General features: G+C 40.5%; 2 long non-coding RNA genes across 2 annotated transcripts; one reads left to right on the top strand and one right to left on the bottom strand.

Annotated features, from left to right (window-relative positions):
- Positions 1-1,651: 1,651 nt before the first annotated feature.
- LOC143854554 (uncharacterized) lies at positions 1,652-26,310 on the bottom strand. The gene is made up of 3 exons (XR_013237543.1): positions 26,124-26,310; positions 24,749-24,811; positions 1,652-1,921 (listed from the first exon to the last, which is right to left on the bottom strand). It is a non-coding gene; the product is annotated as an uncharacterized LOC143854554 (long non-coding RNA).
- On the top strand, positions 8,767-26,367 carry LOC143854555 (uncharacterized). The gene is made up of 2 exons (XR_013237544.1): positions 8,767-9,660; positions 25,640-26,367. It is a non-coding gene; the product is annotated as an uncharacterized LOC143854555 (long non-coding RNA).
- The last annotated feature ends 1,336 nt before the right edge of the window (positions 26,368-27,703 follow it).

Here is a 27,703-nt window from a genome sequence, read left to right as displayed (position 1 = left end):
ACCTCCATAGATAAGGAGGGTTGATATCATCCTATGTAAATGATTTTTTTCGGCACAACCTATTTACATTGTGGTCCATTAAATGGATAGTTTGGAACATCTTATGGTGTGGGCCATATAGTACTTTTTGAAAAATTCTGGATTATAGGGGCTTACACCATATAAAAACTCCAATAACATTACCTTTTTGTGAGTTTTACTGGGACAGTTTGGAACATCTTATGGTGTGGGTAGTACAATAATTACTGAAAAATTCTGGATTATAGGGCTTACACCATATAAAAAACTCCAATAACATTTCCTTTTTATGAGTTTTACTGGACAATTGTTCCTTACTTATGATTAGGGTTGCAACTTGGGTCGGGGTTTACCTGACCTATATCGTTCCAACCCGAAAATAACTTGGGTCGAGTTTAGAAATCTTGGGCCTTGGGTTGCGTAGGGTTTTAGGTTGAAAAGCCCAACCCAATCTCGGGTAAGGTTGGGTTTGAAGGAAAAAAAACCCGAAACCCAAGATATATTTTCCAATATATTGATATCATTGTTTTCATTGAGGTGATCATGTCTGTGATGTGAAAAAATAGTTCCTTAAATTTATACACTTTATGACATATATGTAAAGATTTTTTATGTGAAAATTTGTTTTTTTAGTGTAAAAATATGTTTAAATTTGTTTTTTTAGTGTGAAAATTTGTTGTTTTCTATGATCTTTGAAATTAGTCACTATCCTATGCTAGAAAATAAAAACCCGACCCAACCTGAGAAACTATTTCAAGTAGGGTTGGGTCTATGAATCTTGGGTTTACCCATAAAAAATTAGACCCGACCTGACTCGAGATAATTTCTTAGGTAGGATAGGGTTTTGTAAAACCCACCCCGCCGACCTGAGTTGCAATTCTACTTGTGATGTAGTGGTAATAATTGATTTGTTCAGTTCCCTCCGTCGTAAAACTAGTTTTCCTAGCATTAGATTGCTGGAATCAAGAATCGGAATTAGCATCGCATTCCTTTCCTATTCTGATTCTCTCTATAATGGAATGCTAATTCCATTACAGAGAGAATCGGAATGCTAATTCCATTACGCACCAATTTTCATCAAGTTTTCTAGAGTAAGCTAGGTTAGAGAGAGTGCCAAAAATCAAGGTCCAACATTTCAAGAAATTTTAGGAGAGAATCGTAGAGCGAAAAATCAAGGCCAAAAATCCTTTTGGCATAAACCATTTTCATTTTTTTATCAATACCATATTCAGGCTCCAAAAAAAAAGAAAAATCAGAAAAGTTAGGAAGAATAGATTTCTACTATCCCAATCTCTATTTCTCTCTGCTATCAAAGAAAAATTGAGAAACAATTGGAGAGATTTTCTCTCTTTCTCTCCCACTTTTAATTGATCCTACTGAGAGAGAGAGAGGGGCAAAATCAGAAAAGTTGGGAAGAATAGATCTCTACTATCGCCATCTCTGTTTTTCTCGGTGCTATCAAAGGGAAATTGAGAAACAATTGGAGAGACTCTCTCTCTCTCTCTCTGTCTCTCTCTCTATCAATAAAAAAAAAGATTTTCTCTCTTTCTGTAACGACCCAAAAACCATATCGGGCCGTTACAAAAAAAACATAAAAACCTGTAATAAATTTACCAAGAATTTTTTTTTTTTAAACCATAAGAGAACAATTAATATCCAAATTAACTACTTTAACTAACATACCAAAATAATTCCAATCCAAATAAAATGTCACTACATCCAAAACCAAATCCCTCCAAATTGAGTTTATCTAAAAACTCCTAACAAGTTAAACAAGTCTTAATTACCAAACATAAATGAAAATAAAGAAGATAAATGATGACATCCGTCATGCTACTAAGTCTTATTCCAATGCTCTGCGCATCTATCTATTCGCCCCCATTTAAATTGTTCTCGTTATCATCTAAAGTTGCGAAACCAGTAGGATGATATTTGTGTTAGTTCATAGAACTATACAGGGTCATTTGATACACTAAAGAAGTACTAAAAACAATTACGATATTAAAGTGCATAATTGAACTATTTGTAAACACAAATTAATAATTATATCTACAAGAATATGTCAACTAAAAGATTAAGAAGAGAAATTACGTATCACAAACTAATCGTAATTAAACTACACAGGGCAAATCCAAACAATTTTAACGCTTATTAAACTATGAATGTGAAATGCAAAAATTTAGAATTCCTTAATTACGAAGTGGGTAACATGTGACAGCTTTCCCAAGGTACTCAGACTCCCAAATCGCCTGTTACCTCGCCCACCAATACGTTCCACTACTGCTGCCAAAGATAGTGGGCATGGGGAATATTTTACAATGTGCCTACTGGCCGCTCCGCCTCTTGACGTCGTGGTCTAAGAGGATGCATTTACCGCCAAGGGTGTGCGCTAAAACCCAAGGCCGGCTTGGAATTCAATGATTCCTGGACGACTCAACCTCCGCCCAAACCACCATATAACCCTCATGCTTATGCATTTATATCTCTTTCCAGTGTATTGGTATTATTTACCAATCATATTCCTATACCCGTTTAAACAATTTCTATACTTCAATTTTTCATTCTATAGTAATACTAACATATCAGGATATGAAACCAATGTTACATAAGAAACCGCTAACATTTCATGATTCTACATTTCAACCATCTATTAATAAAAATCTCATGCTTGCTAAATAATTCCTATCATACACAATTAACATCAATAATTATTTAAAGCACTTAAATAGAATACTGTCACCTGCCTTGTCTATCTGAAATGGAAGATTGAAGGGTATCCTAGATCTCGTTATGGTTCCCAACAACCGCTATAATACAAAATACATGTAAGTTCTCTAGTCACTTTAAACGACTAGCACACACACGCACACATACTCAATTAAGGCTTGTCCTAATCATCATTTTTTTAGGACTATTTATCCCCTTTAAAATTCATTTTCTGATGAGTTAAGTGTATCGTTTGATGCTGTTGCTTATATAATAAGTTTTGATTTTGAATGGATTTAATGGATTGTGTGTTGTCTGGACTATTCAATTGGAGGATGAGTTTTGGTTCAAAAGATACAACTTTGGGGTTGATTTTATTAAAAAGACAAGCTAAATTTATGTATTTATCAAAACATGGGTGTGTTTAAGACGGCAACTTAGCGTGTTAAAATAGAAATAGACAGGCTAAGTTTGGGCAATTATTAAAATGTAGATGGGTTATTAAAACATGGATGGGTTGTTATCATACCCATCTCTTTATAATTTTTATTCAATGGGATAACCCACCCCTCCTTCCTACCTGTACCACGCCTCTCTAATATAAAAAAGTAGTCATATATATACAACATAGGGAGGTGGCCCAATGTAAAAGGAGGGGATGAATACATCATTTTCTTAAAGGATACAAGGGTTTGCATGCACAGATGATGGTCTGTCCATGGGAACGCCCACATCAGCTGCCCCTTTTTTTATATTTATTTGGGGAATTAGTATATCCACCCCCTATATTTCCCCAAGCCACCCCCTTAATAATGCAAAAGAGAAATCATAAATACATGAAAAGGGTGTCCAAGGAAATATAAAGGAAGAAAATATATAGTTCCCTTTCCTCTTTATGTATGTTTACTTCCTATTAACAACATATGTGTTTGTTGAGTTTTTTTTTCCATTTGTAGCTGGGCAAGAAAGAAAGACGTTTGCTGATGAAGGTGATGTAAAGTCCAAAAAGGGTTTCGATCCAATGGTTTGGGCGTGCAACAATTGAGTGTTGACTGTGGGTTTCAATCAAGGGTTTGTTGTGGCTGAAAATTAATGGAGGGTTAGTTGTGGCTGAAAATTAATGGAGGTTGGTTGTTGGGGTTTGATGGGGTATAAAAAAGCAGCCTATGAGTTGTCGACACGTGGCCCAAGGATGGCCCACCGCATACCCCGCGTCAGCAGGGGTAGTTTGGTAATTACAGCAGAGTAGGTGAGCTCGAACCTATCGTTGGCCGACACCTGTCCGAGAGTAATAACTCCTCAACTACCCCCTTTTTCCCTCTATAAAAGGGCTTCCAAAGCTCATAAACGGGGGTAATAACTTCTTCACCCACCACTCTAAAACTAGCTCTGCACTCTTGCTCATACTGACTTGAGTGTCGAAGGGCTTGTCCGGAGTAACACTCCGGTTGGTCATTCTGACCTCGTTTGCTTCTGTGCAGAACGCAGCAGAACTCAATTCCACAAGACTCAGCTCCCTCACCTCGGTTTCTCAGGTCCTCCAGCTCACCTCTTATGTCACTGTCATATCTGTTACCGATTTTAGGCCTAACAGATTGGCGCCATCCGTGGGACCACGAACTAAAAGCTGTTCAGATCCCCTTACAAAATGGCAGGACGGAAGAGTGCCCGGATATCGGCTGCACAGGCTACCCGAGTCGCGTTACCTCGCAGGACCCGGAGTGAGCGAATCGCCTCGCAGGTGGTAGCTGCTTCTGCTACGGCCGAACAGAGCCCGGCTCGTTCGGACCACCTCAATCCTACTACTTCGGAGCAAGTTCAAGCTCTTTTCCAACATATAACCGCCCTTGTCGGTCAGTACCAGCAACTGCTCTAGGCGCCTCCCCAACCTCCTTCAGAAGCTCCACGACCTGTACAGGAAAGGTCGCGCGCTCACGGAGGAGAGTCAGCGCGCCACGACGAAGACCGGACTCACCACTCCACGAGACAAGTTCAGCACTCCAGAGCCCGGCACGCCCACACAGAACCTTACCACCGCCGGAGATTGCGGTCACGCTCTGCACGAAAGCATCGAGCCCAAGAAGACCGTGCGCCGCAGGAAAAACTCCGGCCTCGCCGTAGGAGTCCGGAAAGCCAGTCCGGCTCCGCAGTGAGCCAATCGGTGGAGAGAAACAGGTCACCAGACCGTAGAGCTGATCCGATGCTGCGGAGGATAGAAGAGATGGACCACCGAATAGAAGAGCTGGCAAAGGACCAGAGCCGCCCCGCTTCCAGGGCGTTCGCAAGCAGAACGCCATTCACTGACGACGTCATGGGTGCCCCAGCACCCAGAGGATTTAAAATGCCAACAATCCCGCAGTACGACGGGACCTCTGACCCTGTTGACCACTTGGAGACATTCAGGACGATGATGCTCCTCCACGGCGCATCTGATGGCTTCCTCTACCGAGCGTTCCCGACCACACTGACTGATGCAGCAAGGGACTGGTACTCAAGGATCAAACCGAACTCCATCAGCAATTTCAATGACTTCGGAGAAGATCTGGTCCGCCACTTCATGAGCAGCCGTAGGCCAAGGAAAACGACGGCATTGGTGTTCAAATCCAAAATCACTTCGTAGACCAACACTCCCCTCTACTTGGAGATAACTATCCGTTGGAAGCGGAGTGGTGTTCAAATCCAAAATCACTTCGTCCCCAACCACCTCGTCATCACTCCCTACGATATCCAAGATGACATCATGACTTGCCATTTGGGGGGCTGGTGTCCAGATCGGCCTATCCTGGGTCCTAATCGATGACCTAGACCCTGAGCTACTAGAAGACGACTCCCCCGAACCGGACTCAGAACTAGAGCTACTACTTGACATGAAAGCAGGAAAAGAAACGAATGAAAGGCGCGCTCAAGAAGATTACCGGACAGAACTGAAGTCTCCCGGTTTCGAACTGAAAGCTCGCAAATCCTCAGCCGTTCACAACCACGAACCACGCAACCCGAACTGGCAGAACAAAAAGCAGAAAGAGTAAAAAGTGAAAAGTAAGAAATGGAAGGTGAAAACCCTCCTTTTATAAGCCTTGGCGGTGGGAACCTGCATTTAATGAAGGGCACGCACGTCGAGGGAGCCTATACGGCGAAACGTGTCTTCATTAATGAAGGGCACAAACTTCGAGGCAAGGGCGTTAGTGAAAATACGCGCGTATCTCCAAAAGACTAAAGGCATCTGCACGTATCTCCCAAAAGACTAAAGGCATCCGCAAAAGTGCTCGTGTGAAGGATAGCTCTCAAAAGTGATTGAGTCCGGCTAAAAAAACAGTCCGGCCCAAGCCAGACTGGATATGAGCGTCTCGCTACACGACAAAAAACAGTCCGGCTCAAGCCGGATATGACGCGTCTCGCTAGATGACAAAAAACAATCCGGCTTGGGCCGGACTGGATATGACGCGTCTCGCTACACGACAAAAAACAGTCCAGCCCATGCCGGACTGGATATGACGCATCTCGCTACACGACAAAAAAACAGTCCGGCCCAAGCCGGACTGGATATGACGTGTCTCGCTAGACGACAAAAAACAGTCCGGCCTGACAATTTCCGGACTGATTTCCGTGCCGGACTGACAATTTCCGGACTGATTCATAGGCCGGACTGACAATTTCCGGACTGATTCACAGGCCGGGCTGACAATTTCCGGACTGATTCACAGGCCGGACTGACAATTTCCGGACTGATTCCCGTGCCGGACTGAAAATTTCTGGACTAATTCACAGGCAGGACTGACAATTTCCGGACTGATTCACAGGCCGGACTGACTCCCCCCGATCAGAGATATAACTCGCCACACTTCCCCAAGTCATCATAATGACTTGGAGAACTGGGGGGCAAGTGATGGGGTATAAAAACAGCAGCCTATGAGTTGTCGACACGTGGCCCAAGGATGGCCCACCACAAACCCCGCGTCAGCAGGGGTAGTTTGGTAATTACAGCAGAGTAGGTGAGCTCGAACCTATCGCTGGCTGACACCTGTCCGGGAGTAATAACTCCTCAACTACCCCCTTTTTCCCTCTATAAAAGGGCTTCCAAAGCTCATAAATGGGGGTAATAACTTCTTCACCCACCACTCTAAAACTAGCTCTGCACTCTTGCTCATACTGACTTGAGTGTCGAAGGGCCTGTCCGGAGTAACACTCCGGTTGGTCATTCTGACCTCGTTTGCTTCTGTGCAGAACGCAGCAGAACTCAATTCCACAAGACTCAGCACCCTCACCTCGGTTTCTCGGGTCCTCCAGATCACCTCTTACGTCACTGTCATATCTGTTACCGATTTTAGGCCTAAGAGGGTTGACAATCGGTTGTCATAGAAGGGGTTTTCCTATGGGTTTCAAAGAGGGTTTCATTGGAGGTTAGTGAAAAAGGGTTTGAGTTTAATCCAATTGGGGTTGCAAGGTGCTGTTAGAACTTTCAAAGTGCTGTTGGGAACAGCTTTTATGATATTGGGGTTAAATTTGGATTGCGAAGATGGGTTTTGAGCAAAGGATTAATGGAATATGGGGTATGAAATATTAACCATGGGTGAGAAGTTAAAAAAATAAAGAGACATGGAAGGACTTTGGAAGAAAACCACTTACTTGATGAAGAACAAGAAGATTGAAGTGGATGAGAAGGGCCTTTCTTCCCTTCCCTTTTCTTTTATCTTATCTTTTTTTTTCTTCTTATTTGTTTTTTTTTTTCGCTACTGTTGCTGGGAGAAATTTGTGCTTGAAAACCCAAACGATGGCTTTGTTATTATTTTTAAAGTCCTAAATTTCCATCTTGTTTTGAGTTTGTATCCTATACAAACACTAATAGATTTGCAGGTTTCCATGCTTACTAAGTCTCTTAGACCTTTATCTACATTTTTAAGTTAACTTGTAAAGAAAACCTCAATTTTTTTATTTTTTATAAAGGCACACCCAAACATGGCCCACTGAATTTGCACGCATACTCCAAATTTTATGAGTTGTGTGGCCACTGATTTGGGTAGGTTTTCAAATCTCTTATTTGAATGAAATTCCTACTTTGCCCCACCTTTACAAGATATTACTTAAATACCCCCTCTCACATTACTTATTTAGGGTTCTAATTGAAGTAGTTTTCAAGATGGTCTCAATTGGATCTTATATGATTGTTTGTAATTAAAATAATACTTAAGATTATTGATGAAGATTCAAGGGTGGTCGTTACATTCTACCTCCCTTAAATGGAATTTCGTCCCGGAAATTCTACAACAACTTTTTATAAATAAGAAAAATTCTTTCACACATCTTAAGGCTAAAGATGTACGTAATCGATACATGATAATAGTGACACTAAAAGGAAGGTGTACCTTGAAGCAATTTTGGAAATTTCTTTTCGATCTCGGATTCCCACTCCGAAGTTGCCTCTTCGACGCCATGATGGCACCAAAGAACCTTCACCAAGGGGATCCTCTTATTCCTTAGCACTCTTTCCTCTCACTCCAAGATGCGCATCGGCCCTTCAGAAAAGGACAAATCCTCTTGGTGTTTTACTTCATCCACTTTGAGTATATGAGACGGATCGGGGTGATAGGCGCGAAGCATAGAAACATGGAAGACATTATGCATCCGCTCAAGATTAGGAGGTGTAGACACCCCATTTTGACCGTGCCCTAAACCTTCCAATTTTGTGCAAAACCCCATCAAATGAATGAATTAGGGTTCCAAAATTCACCCTAAGCTAGGGTAGGATCCTACTAAGGTCTCTGCAAAATTTCGTCAAAATCCGAGCACGTTTGCCTAGCGAACGAGCCGAGATAGGACCGTAGTGTAAACCAGAAAGGGGGTTGAGTTTATCCTGAGAGGGGGCGAATTTATCCTGGAAAGGACGTGCATGGCCGAATAAGACATGATTCGGGCGTGCGCCCATCACTTTTTCGTGCAAATTCGCGCGCCTCATCCACTTGGAGTGCGGATATCAACTACCAGAATTTCCTATAAATACCGAGCTAACCCTCTCATTTTAAAAAAATCAAGGTTTTCTAAGCTGATTTTAGAGAGATAAACTCTGAGAATTTAGGAGAGAGAAAGTAGATCTCACATTTACAAACCCTAACTTCATCTTCTCCGGCGATCTCGCAGGAGCTCCGGCCGGCCATTTTTTTATAGTTCAATTCCTTACTATCTTCTCCAATAGATCTTTGCCCTTACAGATTTCCTCTTATACTTCCATTATATCTCTTTTTCTTCTCAAGTCATGTTGAAAATCTGTTTCAGCCACAATTTTCTTTCACCTCCGGCAAATTTTCGCTGGAATTCGATGATTTGCCATTAAATCCGGCCAGGTTACTTTACTGCCTCTATCTTCAACCTACTACCATATCAAATCTCCTTCCCTGCAACTTCTTTTTTTTCATTTTGATTGAAAATCCTAGCTGAAGAGAAAATCACAGAGGTATAGAAGTTGAGAAAGGAAGAAGATTTTGAGTCTTCCTTCTCTGGCGATTTCGCCGAAGCCGATCTCTTTACCATCATTTCTATTTTATTTTGAAAATCAGAGAGATAGATCTGAAAGAAAGGAGGAACTTGCAGAGAAAAGGAAGAGAATCATAGCCAATAAATCCTTCAGCTCTATCATATTCTTAGCTTCGTGAGATCAGATTCTAACTTCTTAATGAAAATAGTGGCAAGACCTTTGCAAAATCAGGCCTTCTCTTAAGCCAAAATTCTAGATTTGGCTGCCATCTTCATCCATTTGGCCGAGCAGTCATTATCACCACCATTAGCAGCTTCAGCAATCCGACCAATCCATTATCTTGGGAATCAGTTCCTGCTAGCAATTTAACACAATGGCAGCAAAGCGACGATGCTAAATTGGATCTCTGCGATCATATTTCACATCAAAAATCCAAAGAGCACTCAAATATTCGTAACGTTTCTCAACAGGTAGTGTTTTGACCTTTTAGTTATTTCATTTTTAATATTTGATTAGTGTAGAGTAGAATTTCTAATTCCAATTTCTGTTCGTTAGAATTATATAGCATCATAATCAGTGCAAAATATCTTATGGTTATCATATAGATTAGACTACAAAATGAATGGGGATAGCTTCCATTGAAGGAATTCTTTTCTTGAGAGTTTAGGTTGAATCATTTCAGCTTTAGAATTTTATACAGTTAAGATCTGATATTAAGTTAGCATAATTCAGTAAGATATTTCGTTAATGAGTCTTATCTCAATAGATAATTTTTAGGATCACTCTTGCTGGCTGTTAATTGAATGTTTTTAGGTTCACTCTTATTGGATGCTAATTGAATGCTTTTAAACTCATTAATTCTGTAAGCTAAAATGATTTTGTCAGCCGCCCATTGAATATTTCATTAGTAAGCTTATCTTGTTCCCAACTGATCCTAGACTCATTAAATCTGTTTCATTCGAAGTCTTTAGCATATTCACTTAGAAACTTTTATTACATCTACATTTAGCATAATGAATTTTATTGAGTAATTAGTAGTTATGGGTTACCAAATTATTTTTAAATGGGGACTTAAGATTAGAAATTAAAAAAAAGAAAAAGGGAAGAAGATCAGAAGTTAAATTTTCAGTTTCCAGTTTTTAGGATATAGTGCTGGAAATCTGAACTTTCATATTTTTGGGGTGCTTACGCCCAGAATTATCCAGATAGACAAACTAGAAAGTTGTAGATATTTTTCCATAGATAGGAATACATATAAATTTTGCTAAATTTGGATAAGAATTGAGTAAGTTATACTCATTTCAACTTTTTTGTTGAAAAGTGGGTTCAAAAGGGTGGTTTCTTGTTTTCCGGTCACATACGGCCAGAATTGGCTGGGATCCAAACATAAAAGTTTTAGGGGATATTTTTAAAAATAATTTTTATGTTTTGTAAAACTTCCAATTCTAAGTGTATAAAGAGTTACATTCAAATTTAGTTTCTAATGTGAGTGGATGCCCACTTTCTGACAGCAGAGGAGAAAATGGTAATTTCGGGCTGTTGACGGTGAAAATTGGCCAAAGTGGTAAACTAAAAAGTTGTTCCTGTACTTTTAATAAACAACTTTTATGTTTACCATTTTTTCAGATTTGGAGTTCTTGAGGAAGAAAATTTTTAATTAGATTTCAGGTTTTTTTTTAGAAGTTTTACCTAGGCCGGTCAATTGGGCTGCAGAAAGTAATGTTTTGTTTTTTTCTTTCTTTGAGAGAAGAAATGTGTTTCCTCCTCTAGTATGCATAGGCATGGTATAATATGTTTAGATATCTTCTGGTTTGCGTGCTATATTTTACTTGCCTCTTATTTTGAAACTTATCGAGACTTAGTAGTAGGCCACCCTTGTTGGTTATTACCTCTCTTATTAGAGATTAGTATAAAATTCTTAGACATTTGTTCTCTCATTGCAGGGCGATGAAGGCGTTAGCCCAAGCCCATCCTTAGGAGACTTGCTCAGTCCAAGTAGCACTCCCCTCTTCTATTTAAAAGACTTGCCCAGTCTTTTAGATGAGTATCCCTTCGGCCTCAGTAGCCTTATCATTGTAAGGGCGATGAAGGAGTTATCCCAAGCCCATCTCTTAGGGAGACCTACTTGGTCCATGTAGTATCCCTCTTCCTTTTGTCTTTTATAAAGATAGCCTCAAGTCATTAGATCCTTCCATTCATCGCCAGAGCGATGAAGGTGCTAGCCCAAGCCCATCATTAGGGGACTTGCTCAGTCCAAGTAGCACTCCCCTCTTTTGTTTAAAAGACTTGCCTAGTCTTTTAGATGTACATTCCTTAAACTTTAGGTCCCTCTCATTGCAAGGGCAATGAAAAGGTTATCTAGAGCCCCTTTAGGGAGACGAGCTATATCTCAGCATGAATGTCTTACCCTATTAGAAGACAAGCTATGTCTCGTGCAGAAATGTCTTACCCTGTTAAGAGACATGCTTTGTCTCATAGAAAATCGCACCCTTTTAGAGAGACATGCTTTGTCTCGTAGAAAAGCTTACCCTCAGGGAGACAGGCTGTGTCTCATGCAGAGAAAGTTATATCCTTTAGAGACAAGCTTTGTCTCATTAGTGAGTTCATCCCTAGGAGACATGCCATGTCTCGTTAGCACTTCTCTTAGAGTCACTAATTTCAGAGTCAGTCCTTTAGCATAGGAATCTCTCCTTAGCTAGAGAGTCAGTCATTCAGTTTCAGGAGTCTGTCCTATCATCATAGGGGTTAGGATTTTGTCCAACCTCTCATCAAATCATGTGATTTTTTATCCACTCTTGCAAGGTATAGGATGTTGTCCAACCCTTATAGAGTCGTGATTCTGTCCAATTTCCCCGCAAAGCATAGGATGTTGTCCAACCTTTGCGGGATATCAGGAGTCTATCCTACCCTTATGATGATAGGATTCTGTCCTCTTATGTCAAAAATTCAAAAACACTTGAAAAATATCTGAAAAACCCAAAATTCTCAAAAATCTGAGTCATTAAGAGTAGTTAGGAAAATCTGTTCTGAACTACGTTGGCTTGATCCCTTTCAACAGGGTACGTAGTGCAGCTTGGGATCCACATCCCAAGTCCAGCCAAACCTTTAAAAAATAAGCATTTCAAATCTTCCAAAAATACAAAACTTCGTTAAAACCTTTTCAAAAAGATCTTCCCTTAGAGTTAGGAGTCTGTCCTAGATTTTGGGGTGTTTTACAGTTAGGAGGCTGTCCTGATTTGTATTGATATGGTGTGTCCTATCGTGTGAGTGTCCCTAGAGTTAGGAGGCCTCGAGTTGATCGGTTAGACATTTAGTCGAACCGATGGCTAGACTAGGAAGCTGTGGACCCCGATCCGAGATAGGCGGCGAGGGAACGGGTCCCTAACACCCTCTGGATCATCCACGTGTGTGGAGAGCTCTACTAAGGAACTCTCAAAACGGATGCCACCCTCATAGCATAGCACGAGTGGCGATATAAAAAGAAAGAGATATGTCTCGATCCGAAGCCAAGGCTCGAAACCAAGACATACCTGAAATAAACTCAGAGTCGCCATCCATGGATATGCCATGGAACCCTAAAATCAAATCCTCTGTGCAATGGATAACCAGAAATATATATAGGTTCGTGCCTGGTTACGAATGGGGAAGGTCTGAGAGCACCCCCAATTCGTCCGAGTGCAAGCACTTGGTCTCTTATGCCATTTATTATTAACTCCAAAGAAGTTTGGGTAAAAATCATGTGAAATGGGAACAATCCTCAGGAGTCGTCTACCTAAGCATGCATTTCCTGAGAATACAAATAATAAACACACATAAAATAAAATGAAAGATGTGCCACCTAAGCATAGCTAGGTTATGAGTGACAAGCCTAATAGGTGTCTAAGTTCTGATGTGCAAACACATGCAAGCTATAGCTAAAAGTATAGGATCAGTACGAGAAAGTAAGAAAACACATCAAAATATGTAATAACAACACAATAAATCCTAAGACTCTAAAACATTAGCCCGAGTCCTCGGATGATCTGGTATTCATCCAAAGAAGCCTACGTATCCCCGCCTCCACGAGAATCAAGGCAACGTAGTTCTTCGCGCCTATTCTAAGCTATGATGCCTAAGACACCTAGCCCTCTATCCTAGACTCGATCTAAAAGACCGGACTAGTTATTAAAGTTTCTTGAACGATTATTTAAATTCGAGTGAATTGTGGATTTTCAGGACACCCTATATGCCCTAACTAAATGCATGTTAGCCCTAGGCTAATGCAAGTGATTCCTACAACCTATGTGTAACTAGGCTGTATTTCCTAAGGAAAACCAAAGGTGGACTAGCGTATCCTACTCTAGTCATCACTCGGCGATGGGATCGCCGACTGACCGGACGGAGGCGCTCCTATAACTCTAGGACAGACCCCTAACTCTAAAACAAGCACACAGCAAACAAACAATCAAACAACCTATCAAAAGAAAAACCCTAACTCTAAAACTCTCTATCTAGGAGAAACTCCTAACTCTAGAGGAAGATCTTTTGAAAACAAGATTTTAAAGGTTTTTGAAGAAGGTTTAAAACATTTATTTACAAAAAAAGTTTGGCTGGACTTGTGATAAGAATCTCAAGCTGCACTACGTACCTCGTGGAAGAGGATCAAGCCAACGTAGTTCGAAAATCGAACTCGCCTAATACGCTTCTAAAAGAAACACTCAACACTTTAGATTTTTAAAGGTTTTTTATGTTTTTCAAATGTTTTTGAGTTTAAATTTCTAATGTTTTTGGATTTTAAAGCTTTTCCAACGCTCTAAACCTTTAAATGTTTTCAATCTTAAAGGGAACACGCAAGTAGTACCACAAACTAGGGCAAAGCCCTAAAGCAAAAGGGGAAACCCCGAATAAGCAACTAGCGTCTTAAAGAGACGAACCACAACAAGAAAGATAGCGTCCCAAGAGGAGAGAAAACGATCCAAGATCCCAAGCAAGCAAAGCTCTAATAAGACTGAGTTAGCCTCTAATCAAAGCGAAGTAATTAACAACTCTAAAGGAGAAACTCCGAACTAACAACACTAAAGAGGGGGAACAAATGAGTCAGAGACTCTCTAATAACACTACCGAGTCAAAGACTCACTCTAAAAGAGGAGGCCACTCTAACATGAGGCTAGGTAAGCCTCCTAAAGGGGAAACTCTCTACATGAGACAAGGCTTGTCTCCGAAACACAAATGACGTAAAAAGGAAAAAGAGACCCTGTGCATATTTGGCAAAGGTAAAAACACCCAGCCGGGCCGGACAGCTGCCTAGCCCTAGGGTGCAACAAATGTGCAACCCAATACCCATAAGGGTAGGGGTATGCTGCCAAGCCGAGTAGGGCGTTCTCCCAAAACCAAACGACGCACAAAGAGGAGGCTTAGCAAGAGAATGAGACTGGGCAAGTCTCCTATATACAAAAGAGGGGTATGCTACTTGGACTGGGCAAGTCCCCTAAGGATGGGCTTGGGCTAGCGCCTTCATCGCCCTTGCAAGAGGTAAGCAAGGCTAAGACAACTAATTGACCAAATTGGTCTCTAATTAACAGAGGTACAAATTGAGGTGCAACCTCAGAGAGGATTCTACAAATGAGGCCAAGCAGGCCTTCTAAAAGCTAATTACTTACAAAGCCAAGACAGATGACTCCCTAATAACATCAATAAAGATCAAATGAGTCAAAGACTCCCCCGATAACATCACCACACAAACGAATGATTCAAAGGCTCTCTAAATAAATCAAGTGCTAAGCAAAGAAGAATTTTCAATAAAAAAATACACAATCTATAGCAATCATAAAATGATAAACAACATTAATTAGTCCAGACCGGCCGCTGGATAGCCTAATAAAGCAAAAAACAATATCAAACACTTCAAAGCCAACCACAAACACCACCCCAATATGGGGATGAAATCAGATGATGCTAAAGTAATCATCTGATATCATAATACACATGATAATATTTCTAATCCCGCCTTGAAATCAGACAGTACTCATGTCGATAATATCGAATAGAGTAGTCATCTGATCTCCTTCTTTCCTAAAACAATTTATTTAAATAAAATTAAACAAATATGATAAGCTTCAAGATAATCTCACCTGAACAGTCCATTCATTATTGTCTTCAGAACCTAACTCAATGCTTAAGATAAGAAGAGTATTAGAAATATCAAAAGATTATGATAATTCCAATTAGTAAAAATTTCAGTGCATACAGGGGACATCAACTTGTGCAGATCCAAGTGCGAAGCGGTGAGCCACAAAACATAAAGACGGGCTCCAAGTAACCTTATCATTGCCCAGAGAAGGGTTCTTTTTAAAAAAAAAAATGGTTAAAAGAAATCCAAAAGGTTGGGTAGGCCTACTAAACAAAAGAGGGGAGCGCTACTTGGATTGAGCGAGTCCCCTAAAGATGGGCTTGGGCTATCGCCTTCATCGCCCTTTTGTCTTGTAATAAAGAAGGGCTATAACATCTAAAGGCGAACAGAAGACTAAACTATTCATCCAAATAAAAGATAAGAGTGCTACTTGAAACTACAAACTCCTAACCAAATGCAACTCACAATTGTATAATATAAAGATTTGCAAGACAACAGTTCTAAACTTCTAATCAGACACAGCTCATAGCTAAATAAAAAATAGAATATAGCATCACATCATACCCTTATGATCATAAAAACAGAGCATTGACCAATTGGATCACTATTTTCCACAACACACATACGACGAAGATCACGTCTGAGTAGTGGAGACGATTGAATGTAACAGGGGAATAACCTGAAATTGGACAATACTGGCTGTTTCTACAAACAGAGAGGTTGATTTTGGTTTTAAAACAGGTGCTGAGCTATGGAACACTTCCTTTGTTAAAATTGCTTTGGGCAATCCAACAGGTGATCTACCAGTACTAAAATTACAAAGGAAAACAAGCTAAAACACAAAACAGGAATTCAAATCATCCAACAAAACACATTAACATAATCGTAATACGATCAATTTTTAAGAAACAGAAAAATAATGCCAATGAATTACTGTATTTTCAAGAGTTAAAAAACAATGATCTCAAGAGTAACCACAAAACCAAAACTGGAGTTTCAAAACTGCTAACACAAAGAACATCTAAACTCCAACTCTTAACATTTTTGCGGATAATGAAATTCAAATTAAGATCATGAGAATTCCTCGCAAGCCAGGCATTGCTATGACAAACAAAATTGTCATTCGAATCACGTACTGAATAGAGAGGGAGAATCACCTGAAAGGGCTGAAATGTTATCAGGAATAAGTGAAAATCAAGTTCCCTTTCTATCTCGCTGGAATCCTCTGATGCTGTACTCAGAGAGCGGATCAAATTCCAGCAAAATCAGCTGGAGAAGATGGAGCACGGCTGGAGCTTCGCTGGAGCTCCGGCGAAAATAATCTGAGAGGACAAAAGGAGATAAAACCCTCACCTACACTCTCTCTTTCTCTTCCTTGATTTTTTCTAAAAAAAGGAAATCCTCTCTTTCAGATCCCTCCGATGGTGGCGGCTGAGATGATGGAGGTGGTGATCAAGATCTATCAAAGAAAAAGGAATGTAAATTTGCCACCGGAATCCGACTAGGTCCGACCGGAGAAGATGACCGGAATCCAGCAAGATCTTAGCCGGATCTCTGAAAGATATGAGAAGATGAGGGAGAAATAACAGCTTTGCAGTAAATTCGAAAAGAAAGGGGAGAAAATGTGCTGATCGGAGGTGACAGAGGTGGCCGGCCGGAGATGATGCTCGAGAAGAAAATCTCCAAAATCCCTTTCTCCCTCTCTCGATCTCTCTCTTCCTCTAGTTTTCCCCTTTTTCCTCATATCTCAGATCTCATATCTGAAATAGTAAGATCGGCCGGAGCTTGGAGGTTCTCGATGGGGATTTGGGCTTAATGGAGGTGGAGGAAGCTGGAAGAAGAAGAAAACGGAGAAGAGGAGTCGGGGATTGGGAAGGAGAGATGGTGGTGCAGACCGGAGCTCCGGCGATGATGGCTTTGGAAATGGTAAATAGAGGTGGTGGCTGCTAGGGAGAGCCAAGATAGTGGAGATCGTGACCATAGGGTAGCAAACCCTCCTCATCTTCTTCTTCTTCCCTCTCTCTGCTTCAGCGAGAATGAGCTCCTCCCTCTCTGCGAGAATGAGCAGATCTGAGATTCCCCCTTATTTTCTATGAAAAATCCACCGGAAAATAATTGGGAATCCAACGGAATACGACCGGAGCTCTGGGAGAAGATGATGGGAGAAAATTGCTGGAATCTCGACCGAAGAAAAGGAATTTTGATCGGAGAGAAAATAGGTTTTCTCGCTCTCTCTCCCTCTCTCTGCTTCTGGAATTTTCAGACGAGGATCAATCCTCTTCCCTTTTGTCTTTCGATTTTCTTTTTTTTATATCCAAATGTAGGTTGAGATATTGGCACACCACAGATTGATGGGCGCACCATCAACATGATAAGCGCGCGAACTAGGCCTAATCTCGAATGAGTTGATTCACCCCCCTTTGCTTTGAACCCGTTTATGCCGATAATTCATTCCCCTTTTTCGGATTGCATTGTGCGCACTGCTCGACTCGCTGGCTAGGTGAATGGGCTCAGATCTCGACGAAATTTTGTGAGGATCTGGAAGGGACCCTAATCTACACTAGGGTTAAATTTGGGGCATCCACTCACTCATTTGACGAGATTTTGAACAAATAACGCGAACTTGGGTCCGGTCAAAATGGGGTGTCTACAGAAGCATATAGTCAGCCCATGGTTTTCCTTAGAATGAACAGCCTAGATACACATAGGGTATAAGGCCCACCTGCATTAGCTTAAGGCTAACCAACTTGCATTAGTTAGGACATATAGAGAGTCCTAAAAATTACAATTCACTTGAATTGAAGCAATCGTACAAAAAAGCTTTAAAAATCAGTCGAGTCTAGTGGATCGAGTCTAGGATAGCGGTTATAGATGGTTAGGCATTGTAGTTTAGAATAGGTCATCGAACTACGTTGACTCATATTCTTCCCGAGGCCGGGATACGTAGAGCAGCCAGGGTGGATGGCCATTCTGGTCCGAGTCAAGTATTGCATTAGAGTTTTAGGATTTGTCTTGTCGAGTCGTGTATAGAGTTAAATTGTGTTGTGTGTTTTGTTGTGTTTTCTTACTTTCATTGTACAGATCCTATACTTTTAGTTGTAGCATGCATGTGTTTGCACACCAGAACTTAGACACCAATTAGGTATGACACTCATAACTTAGATATTCTCAGGTGACACTTCTTTCATTTATTTTGTGTGTGTTTATTATTCATCTCCGAGACATGCATGATTAGGTAGACGTCTTCTCGGAGATATATGTTCTCATTTCATATGACTTTCGCTCAAAACTCTTCAAAATTATTAAGTAAATGGCATAAGAGACCAAGTGTTTGCACTTGGGCGGATGAGGTGCTCTTCGGAACTTCCAAATTCGTAACCAGGCACGAACCTTCTTTTTATATCTCTGGTTATCCGTTGCAACAGAGTATAGTATGGGATCCCGGACCCACTTCCTTGGATGGCGACTCTTCTTTTGTTTAAGGTACGCCTCGAATCCGGGCTAGTCCCCGAATCGAGAGGTATCTCACCTTATATCGCCACTCATGCTGTGAGAGGCACATTCTTTCAAGAGTTCTTTGGTAGAGCTCTCCATTCACGTGGATGGTCTGTAGAGAGATCCTGAGACTCGTGTGGGGCTCGTCCCCCGCCTTTCTCGGATCGGGGTCCACAGGAGGTAAGTCCAACTCATACGCTCGAGCTCCAAGGCGCTTAATAATACGGTAAGGCCTAATGAAACGAGGGCTCAGTTTCCCTTTTCGACCAAAGCGCATCACTGCCTTAAATGGGGAAATTTTAACAAAGACCATGTCCCCAACTGCGAATTCAAGCTCCCTACGCAGTTGATCGGCGTAGCTCTTTTGTCCACTCTGCGCTGTCTTTAATCTGTCCCGAATAATAGCAATTTTCTCACTAGTCTCTTGCACTAGACTTGCCCAATTAATTGCTTTTCTCCCACTTCAAACCAACACAAAGGTGAGCGACAAGCTCGACCATAGAGGGCCTCAAAAGGAGTCATATGAATACTTTGTTGGTAACTGTTGTTGTAGGCGAACTCTACCAATGGTAAGTGTGTCTCCCAATCTCCTCCAAATTCAAGGATACAGGCTCTCAAAAGATCTTCTATAATCTGATTTACTCGCTCTGTCTGCCCATCAGTCTGAGGATGATATGCAATACTAAAGTTCAATGTCGAACCCAAAGCCCTATGCAAACTCTACCAAAAACTAGAAGTAAACCTGGTATCTCTGTCAGACACGATAGATGTAGGTATTCCATGAAGTTTAATGATTTGGGACATATAAATTTCAGCCAAATGCTTCAAGGTCCAAGTCTTCTTCATAGGAATAAAATGAGCAAACTTTGTAAGACGGTCAACAATCACCCAAATGCTATCCATCCTATTCTTTGCTCTAGGTAACCCCATAATGAAATCCATGGACAGACTATCCCAATTCCACACGAGGATCTCTGAAGGATCTAGAGTACTGCCCGATTTCTTATGTTCAAACTTCATTTTTTGACTTGTCAAACACTTGGATACATATTCGGTCACATCTTTCTTCATTCCACTCCACCAAAAATTTCTTTTCAAATCTCGATACATCTTAGTGCTACCCGGGTGTACGGTGTAACGAGACTTATGGGCCTCATCTAAGATGTTCTTTCTAAGATCACCAACCAATGGTACACATATTCTACCCTTAAAGTATAGACAACCATCAAATCCAACTGAAAAGTCTGGTCTTAAGTCCACCTCAGATCTTATCTTTGCAATCTCTTCGTCACTTGCTTTTTCTACCTTGATTGATTCTAGAAAGTCTGCTTGAATCTGTAGGTTTGCTACTAAAGATTTCTCACCGGTTTCACAAGTCCCAATGGTCAAGTCTCTAAATTGCTCCAAGAGTTCCCATTCTTTCATGATTAAAGAGGCAAGTTTCACATAACTGTGTCTGCTAAGGGCGTCTGCCACTACATTTGCCTTCCCAGGATGGTAGTTCAAGGTGAAATCATAATCTTTAAGAAACTCAAGCCACCTCCTCTGACGCATATTTAACTCCTTCTGATCGAATAAATACTTTAAACTTTTATGATCTGTAAATATCTCAAACTTTACCCCATACAGATAATGCCGCCAAATTCTAAGTGCAAAGACCACTGCTGCTAACTCCAAGTCATGCGTGGGGTAATTAACTTCATGTCTTTTCAACTGACGTGAACCATACGCGATCACCTTCCCTCCTTGCATAAGCACACAACCAAGTCCTTTAAATAAAGCATCACTATACACCACAAATTCTCCTCCCTCAGATGGAAGGACTAATACAGGTGCTGAAGTAAGTCTCTTTTTCAATTCTTGAAAGCTTTGCTCGCACTCTTCAGTCCAGACAAATTTTGTATTTTTCCAGGTCAACTTCGTCAATGGACCAGCCAATAAGGAAAAACCTTCCACAAACTTTCTGTAATAACCAGCTAATCAGAAAAAAGCTTCTAATCTCTATAACATTTGTAGGTTGTTTCCACTGCGTAACTGCTTCAACTTTAGCTGGGTCAACTGAAATTCCTTCTCTCGAAACCACATGGCCGAGAAAAGTCACCTTCTCAAACCAAAACTCACACTTGGAGAATTTAGCATGCAACTTATTCTCTCTTAAGGTACCAAGTGCCTTCCTTAGATGTTCAGCATGCTCCTCCCTGGTTTTAGAATAAATCAAGATATCATCTATAAACACTACCACGAACTGGTCTAAAAAGGATCGAAATACACAATTCATTACATCCATGAAGATTGCCGGAGCATTGGTCAATCCAAAAGGCATCACCACAAACTCATAGTGCCCATAGCGAGTTCTGAATGCTGTTTTCGGAATGTCCTCTTCTCTGACTCTAAGCTGGTGGTATCCCGATCTAAGATCAATCTTAGAGAAATAACTAGCACCTTGCAACTAATCAAATAAATCGTCGATCCTAGGCAAAGGATAACGATTTTTAATAGTGACCTTATTCAATTGCCGATAATCAATACATAAGCGCAAGCTACCATCCTTTTTCTTGACAAATAAAACTGGAGCTCCCCAGGGTGAAGAGCTCGGCCTGATAAACCCTTTTTCCAACAATTCGAACAATTGTTCCTTCAACTTCTTTAATTCTGCAGGGGCCATCCTGTATGGTGCTTTAGAGATAGGGCCAACCCCTTGTTCAAGATCAATGGTGAAGTCGATCTCACGATGTGGAGGTAACTCCATCAAGTCCTAAGGAAATACATCAAGGAACTCTCTCAGCACTGGGATGTCAGCTGCAGAAAGCTCACTTCCAACATCCTTCTCTACCTCTACATAGGCAAGACAACACTCGCAACCCTGGTTAATCAACTTTTGCCCTTCTAGTGTTGCGATCAACTTAATCTCTTTGGGACGCTTCACCCCTTCAAATATAAATTCTTCCTCCCCAGGTATTTAAAACTGATTGTTTTATGGAAACAATCAACACTAGCGTGATAGGATGCTAGCCAATCCATGCCCAAAATGACCTTAAAGTCATTCATATTCAATAAAACTAAGTCCACAAGGAGTTCACAATCTCCTATCTTCACTACATAACCCTTACATACTTCACTGGTTATTGCTACTTCCCCAACTGGTGTCATAACTTTCAACGGTTTTTGCAAAGATGAGGGTTTCAAATCCAATTCTTTCACAAATGTAGGTGATATGAAAGATAACGAAGAACCAGAATCAATTAATATGTATGCAGGCATGTTATTAATGAAAAGCTGACCTTCGATGACGGCGTCAGACGCATCTGAATCCTGCTGAGAAATGGCAAAGACTCGGTTCATAGGTGCAGGTGGTGTGCCCCTTCCTTGATTCTGAGGGCGATTCTGGTTCCCTCTCCATTGATTTGGCTGAGGCCGAGGTGGGGGTCGAGGCTGATTCTGCTGTTGATTCTCATTGCTCCTAAAGTTCTGGTTGACATTCTGCTGATTAAACTGTGGGTTTGTTGGCCTATTGTTCTGCTGCCTCTGCTGATAATTTCCCTCTGGGCAATCCTTCTTCCTGTGATTTGGGTCCCCACAGTTATAGCACACCTTCATAGTCCTCCAACACTGGCCTTGGTGTGACTTATAGCAAATAGGGTACACCATCTTAGGCTGAGACGAGTCTCCCTCTGTCTTTGGTTTCTTTGCAGGAGGTCCTTGATTTTTGTTATTCCAAGACTGGGATCTTGCTGCCTGCACAATTTTCTCAGTCTGTTCTGATATCTCCGCTTTCTCATAAGCCTCTGCCAAAGTTTGAGACCCAAGGTTAATAATGCTCTCCATTAAAGAAGGGTGTAGACCATTAATGAATTTCCATACTCTATCTGCCTCCGTGGATGCATAACCAGGCGCGTAGAGCAATAATCTCCTGAATTTGGCTCCATACTGAGCCACTGACATCGCACCCTGCTTCAACCCGGCAAATTCCTTTGCCAGCCGATCCTTGACATGCATAGGGAAGAATTGATTCTTGAAGCGGGTTTTGAATTGTGCCCAAGTCTCATTCACTGCATTCAGTTAATTTTCCTCGATAGATCTCCACCAGACTCCTGCCTCCCCTACTAGCAAAAATGAGGCTAACCAAATCTTTTGTGCATCAGTGCACCTCATAACCCTAAATATCCTCTCTATCTCCTCTAACCAGTGATCAGCTGCCAAAGGGTCACCCGCTCCATCAAACTCAGGGGGATGATAATCCTTGAATTGCTTGTGCAACTGCGAAGCATCGTCCCTAGCCCTCGGCTCCTGATGAGCTGCTGTATTGGCTGCAATAGCCTATAAAGTGGCTTGAATAGCAGCCTGGGCTTCCTGCTGGTTCCTCGAAATCTCTGCAAGCATCTGAAATCCTCCCTGGTCGTTGGGCATTTGCTCAGGTACATGCACTTGCTCAGGTACAGGCACCTGCTCATTGCCTGCATTTCTAATATTTTCATTTGCACGACGTGCATTATTTCCACGACCAGCGGTCCTCCTCCTTCGATACATTCTGCCAAAATAGATAAAAGCTTTAATAATATTATTATATAACTTAAAGGAAGTTTTAAAGCCTAAACAAGTGAAAGTTTTGCAAGTTGTTTCTTCTTTTTATGACACGTGAGGGTCTTTCACTTGGGTCATAATTTGTCTTTAATATTCGTTTAACTACCCCTTTCCAACGGCCTACCCATACTCACACGTACCAAGTTTTACGTAAACCTGGCTTTGATACCACAACTGTAACGACCCAAAAACCATATCGGGCCGTTACCAAAAAGAAAACATAAAAACCTATAGTAAATTTACTAAGAATATTTTTTTTTAAAACCATAAGAGAACAATTAATATCCAAATTAACTACTTTAACTAACATACCAAAATGATTCCAATCCAAATAAAATGTCACTACATCCAAAGCCAAATCCCTCCAAATTGAGTTTATCTAAAAACTCCTAACAAATTAAACAAGTCTTAATTAACAAACATAAATGAAAATATAGAAGATAAATGACGACATCCGTCATGCTACTAAGTCTTATTCCAATGCTCTGCGCATCTATCTATTCGCCCCCATTTAAATTGTTCACGTTATCATCCAAAGTTGTGAAACATGTAGGGTGATTTTTGTGTTAGTTTATAGAACTACACAGGGTCATTTGATACTCGAAAGAAGTACTAAAAACAAATACGAAATTAAAGTGCATAATTGAACTATTTGTAAACACAAATTAGTAATGATATCTACAAGAATACGTTAACTAAAAGATTAAGAAGAGAAATTATGTATCACAAACTAATCGTAATTAAACTACACAGGGCATATCCAAACAATTTTAACCCTTATTAAACTATGAATGTGAAATGCAAAAATTTAGAATTCCTTAATTACGTAATGGGTAACATGTGACAGCTTTCCCAAGGTACTCAGACTCTCAAATCGCCAGTTACCTCGCCCACCAATACTTTCCACTGCCCCTGCCAAAGATAGTGGGCATGGGGGACTTTTTACGATGCGCCTACTGGCCGCTCCGCCTCTTGACGTCGTGATCTAAGATGATGCATTTACCGCCAAGGGGGTGCGCTAAAACCCAAGGCCGGTTTGGAATTCAATGATTCTTGGACGACTCAACCTCCGCCCAAACCACCATATAACCCTCATGCTTATGCATTTATATCTCTTGCCAGTGTATTGGCATTATTTACCAATCATATTCCTATACCCGTTTAAACAATTTCTATACTTCAATTTTTCATTCTATAGTAACACTAACATATCAGGATATGAAACCAATGTTACATAAGAAACTGCTAACATTTCATGATTCTACATTTCAACCATCTAATAATAAAAATCTCATGCTTGCTAAATAATTCCTATCATACACAGTTAAAATCAATAATTATTTAAAGCACTTAAATAGAGTACTATCACCTGCCTTGTCTATTTGATATGGAAGATTGAAGGTTCTCCTAGATCTCGTTATGGTTCCCAACAACCGCTGTAATACAAAATACATGTAAGTTCTCTAGTCACTTTAAACGACTCGCACACACACACATACTCAATTAAGGCTTGTCCTAATCATCATTTTTTAGACTATTTATCCCCTTTAAAATTCATTTCCAATGAGTTAAGTGTATCGTGATGCTGTTGCTTATATAATAAATTTTGATTTTGAATGGATTTAATGGATTATGTGTTGTCTGGACTATTCAATTGGAGGATGAGTTTTGGTTCAAAAGATACAGATTTGGGGTTTACTTTATTAAAAAGACAAGCTAAATTTATGTATTTATCAAAACATGGGTGTGTTTAAGACGACAACTTATCGTGTTAAAATAGAAATAGACAGGATAAGTTTTGGCAGTTATTAAAACATAGATGGGCTGTTATCAAACCCGTCTCGTTATACTTTTTATTCAATGGGATAACCCACCCCTCCTTCCTACCTGTACCACCCCTCTCTAATATTAAAAAGTAGTCATATATATATACAACATAGGGAGGTGGCCCAATGTAAAAGGAGGGGATGAATACATCATTTTCTTAAAGGATACAAGGGTTTACATGCACAGATGATGGTCTGTCTATGGGAACGCCCACATCAGCTGCCCCTTTTTTTTAATATTTATTTGGGGAATTAGTATATCCACCCCTATATTTCCCCAAGCCACCCCCTTAATAATGCAAAAGAGAAATCATAAATACATGAAAAGAGTGTCCAAGGAAATATGAAAGAAGAAAATATATAGTTCCCTTTCCTCTTTATGTATGTTTACTTCCTATTAACAGCATGTGTTTGTTGACTCTTTTTCTCCATTAGCAGCTAGGGCAAGAAAGAAAGATGGGTGCTGATGAAGGTGATGTGAAGTTCAAAAAGGGTTTCGATCCAATGGTTTGGGCGTGCAACAATGGAGTGTTGGCTGTGGGTTTCAATCAAGGGTTTGTTGTGGCTGAAAATTAATGGAGGGTTTGTTGTGGCTGAAAATTAATGGAGTTTGGTTGTTGGGGTTCACAATCGGTTGTCATAGAAAGGTTTTCCTATGGGTTTCAAGATGGGTTTCAAAGAGGGTTTCATTGGGAGGTTAGTGAAAAAGAGTTTGAGTTTAATCCAATTGGGGTTGCAAGGTGCTGTTAAAACTTTCAAAGTGCTGTTGGGAACAACTTTTATGATGTTGGGGTTAAATTTGGATTGCGAAGATCGGTTTTGAGGAAGGGATTAATGGAATATGGGGTATGAAATATTAACTATGGGTGAGAAGTTAAAAAAATAAAGAGACATGGAAGGACTTTGGAAGAAAACCACTTACTTGATGAAGAAGAAGAAGATTGAAGATTGAAGTGTATGAGAAGAGCCTCTCTTCCCTTTCCTTTCTTTTCTCTTATCTTTTTTTTTCTTCTTATTATTTTTTTTTTTCGCTACTGTTGCTGGGAGAAATTTGGGCGTGAAAACGATGGCTTTGTTATTCTTTTTAAAGTCCTAAATGTCCTTCTAGTTTTGAGTTTGTATCCTATACTAGGTGTCTTTGACCTTTATCTACATTTTTAAGTTAACTTGTAAAGAAAACACCAATTTTTTTTTTTAATAAAGGCACACCCAAATGTGGCCCACTAAATTTGCTTGCATACTCCAAATTTTAGGAGTTGTGCGACTGATTTGGGTAGGTTTTCAAATCTCTTATTTGAATGAAATTCCTACTTTGACCCACCTTTACAAGATATTACTTAAATTCCCCCTCTCACATTACTTATTTAAGGTACTAATTGAAGTAGTTTTCAAGATGGTCTCAATGGGATCTCACATGATTATTATTTTTTTGTAATTAAAATAATACTTAAGATTATTGATGAAGATTCAAGGGTGGTCGTTACACTTTCTCTCCCATTTTCACTTGATCCTGCTGTGAGAGAGAGAGAGAGCTCTTGGGTGGGTAACGAAAGCCCGCCCAAAATTGCCCAAGAAATTCTGCCTTGTATCCTTTGTTCCCTTTACGTTTTGGGACCAAACGTTGGAATCAGCCCAAATGGAATAATATAAGGTCATGGATACCCACAAGATTTAGATTTGGATTTGGATTTCTCACATTTGCAGTTGAGATTTGGAACTGGATCAAATCCTTAGATTTCTAAATCAACAACAGTAAAAAAATCCGATTTTCAAATCTGTTCTACAAGACATTATTTGAAAAATCTCTCTCTCTCTCTCTCTCTCTCTCTCTCTCTCTCGTACAACACGGGCATGAGGATGATATATGTATTTTGTATCCAAAACTCAAATCCAAATCCAAATACAAAAACATGAGGTATCCAAATGTGGCCTAACGATTCATATTTATGAATCCATCTAACCAAACGTGCCCTTTAATTACTGATTAAAGAAAGGGAAGTGATACGTTCGCCACCTTTTCTTCCATGGACAGCTCCACTAATGTATTTATCATTTGGGATTTGCTAGGGTCCATCGCAGAAGGCATTTCTCGCGGCTGGTCTGTCGCATGTCAGACCAGCCACCTCATGAATGGAGACAAGTCCCGGGGTGGCTGGTTTGACATGCGACATACCAGCCGCGAAATGCCGTCTGCGATGGACTCTAGCAATTTCTTATTTGGGATTTGCTAGGGATTCCCCATTCTTTGGGGAGAACTTTGGAAGATCTCAAGCATTTGAAACTCCTACAATCCCCTACTGTATTTCGATGATCGCACTCCTCACTTTATTAAAGGTACGGTATGGCTCGCACTATAGGATGATCCAAACCGTCCATTAGATGGCCCACAACCTAAATAGGTTGTACCCCAAAAATAATTTCCATAGGTTGATCCTAACCCTCCGATCTATAGAGGGTTAGGATCAACCTATGAATATGATTTTTATAGTGTGTTTATTTTCT

The sequence above is a fragment of the Tasmannia lanceolata genome, unplaced genomic scaffold, assembly GCF_043159265.1.
Source record: "Tasmannia lanceolata isolate RefF3 unplaced genomic scaffold, GAP_Taslan_0.1 ptg000020l, whole genome shotgun sequence".
In the NCBI taxonomy this organism is placed as follows: domain Eukaryota; kingdom Viridiplantae; phylum Streptophyta; class Magnoliopsida; order Canellales; family Winteraceae; genus Tasmannia; species Tasmannia lanceolata.
The sequence above is the reverse complement of the archived record's forward strand: the minus strand, read 5'-3'. Positions and strand labels throughout refer to the sequence as shown.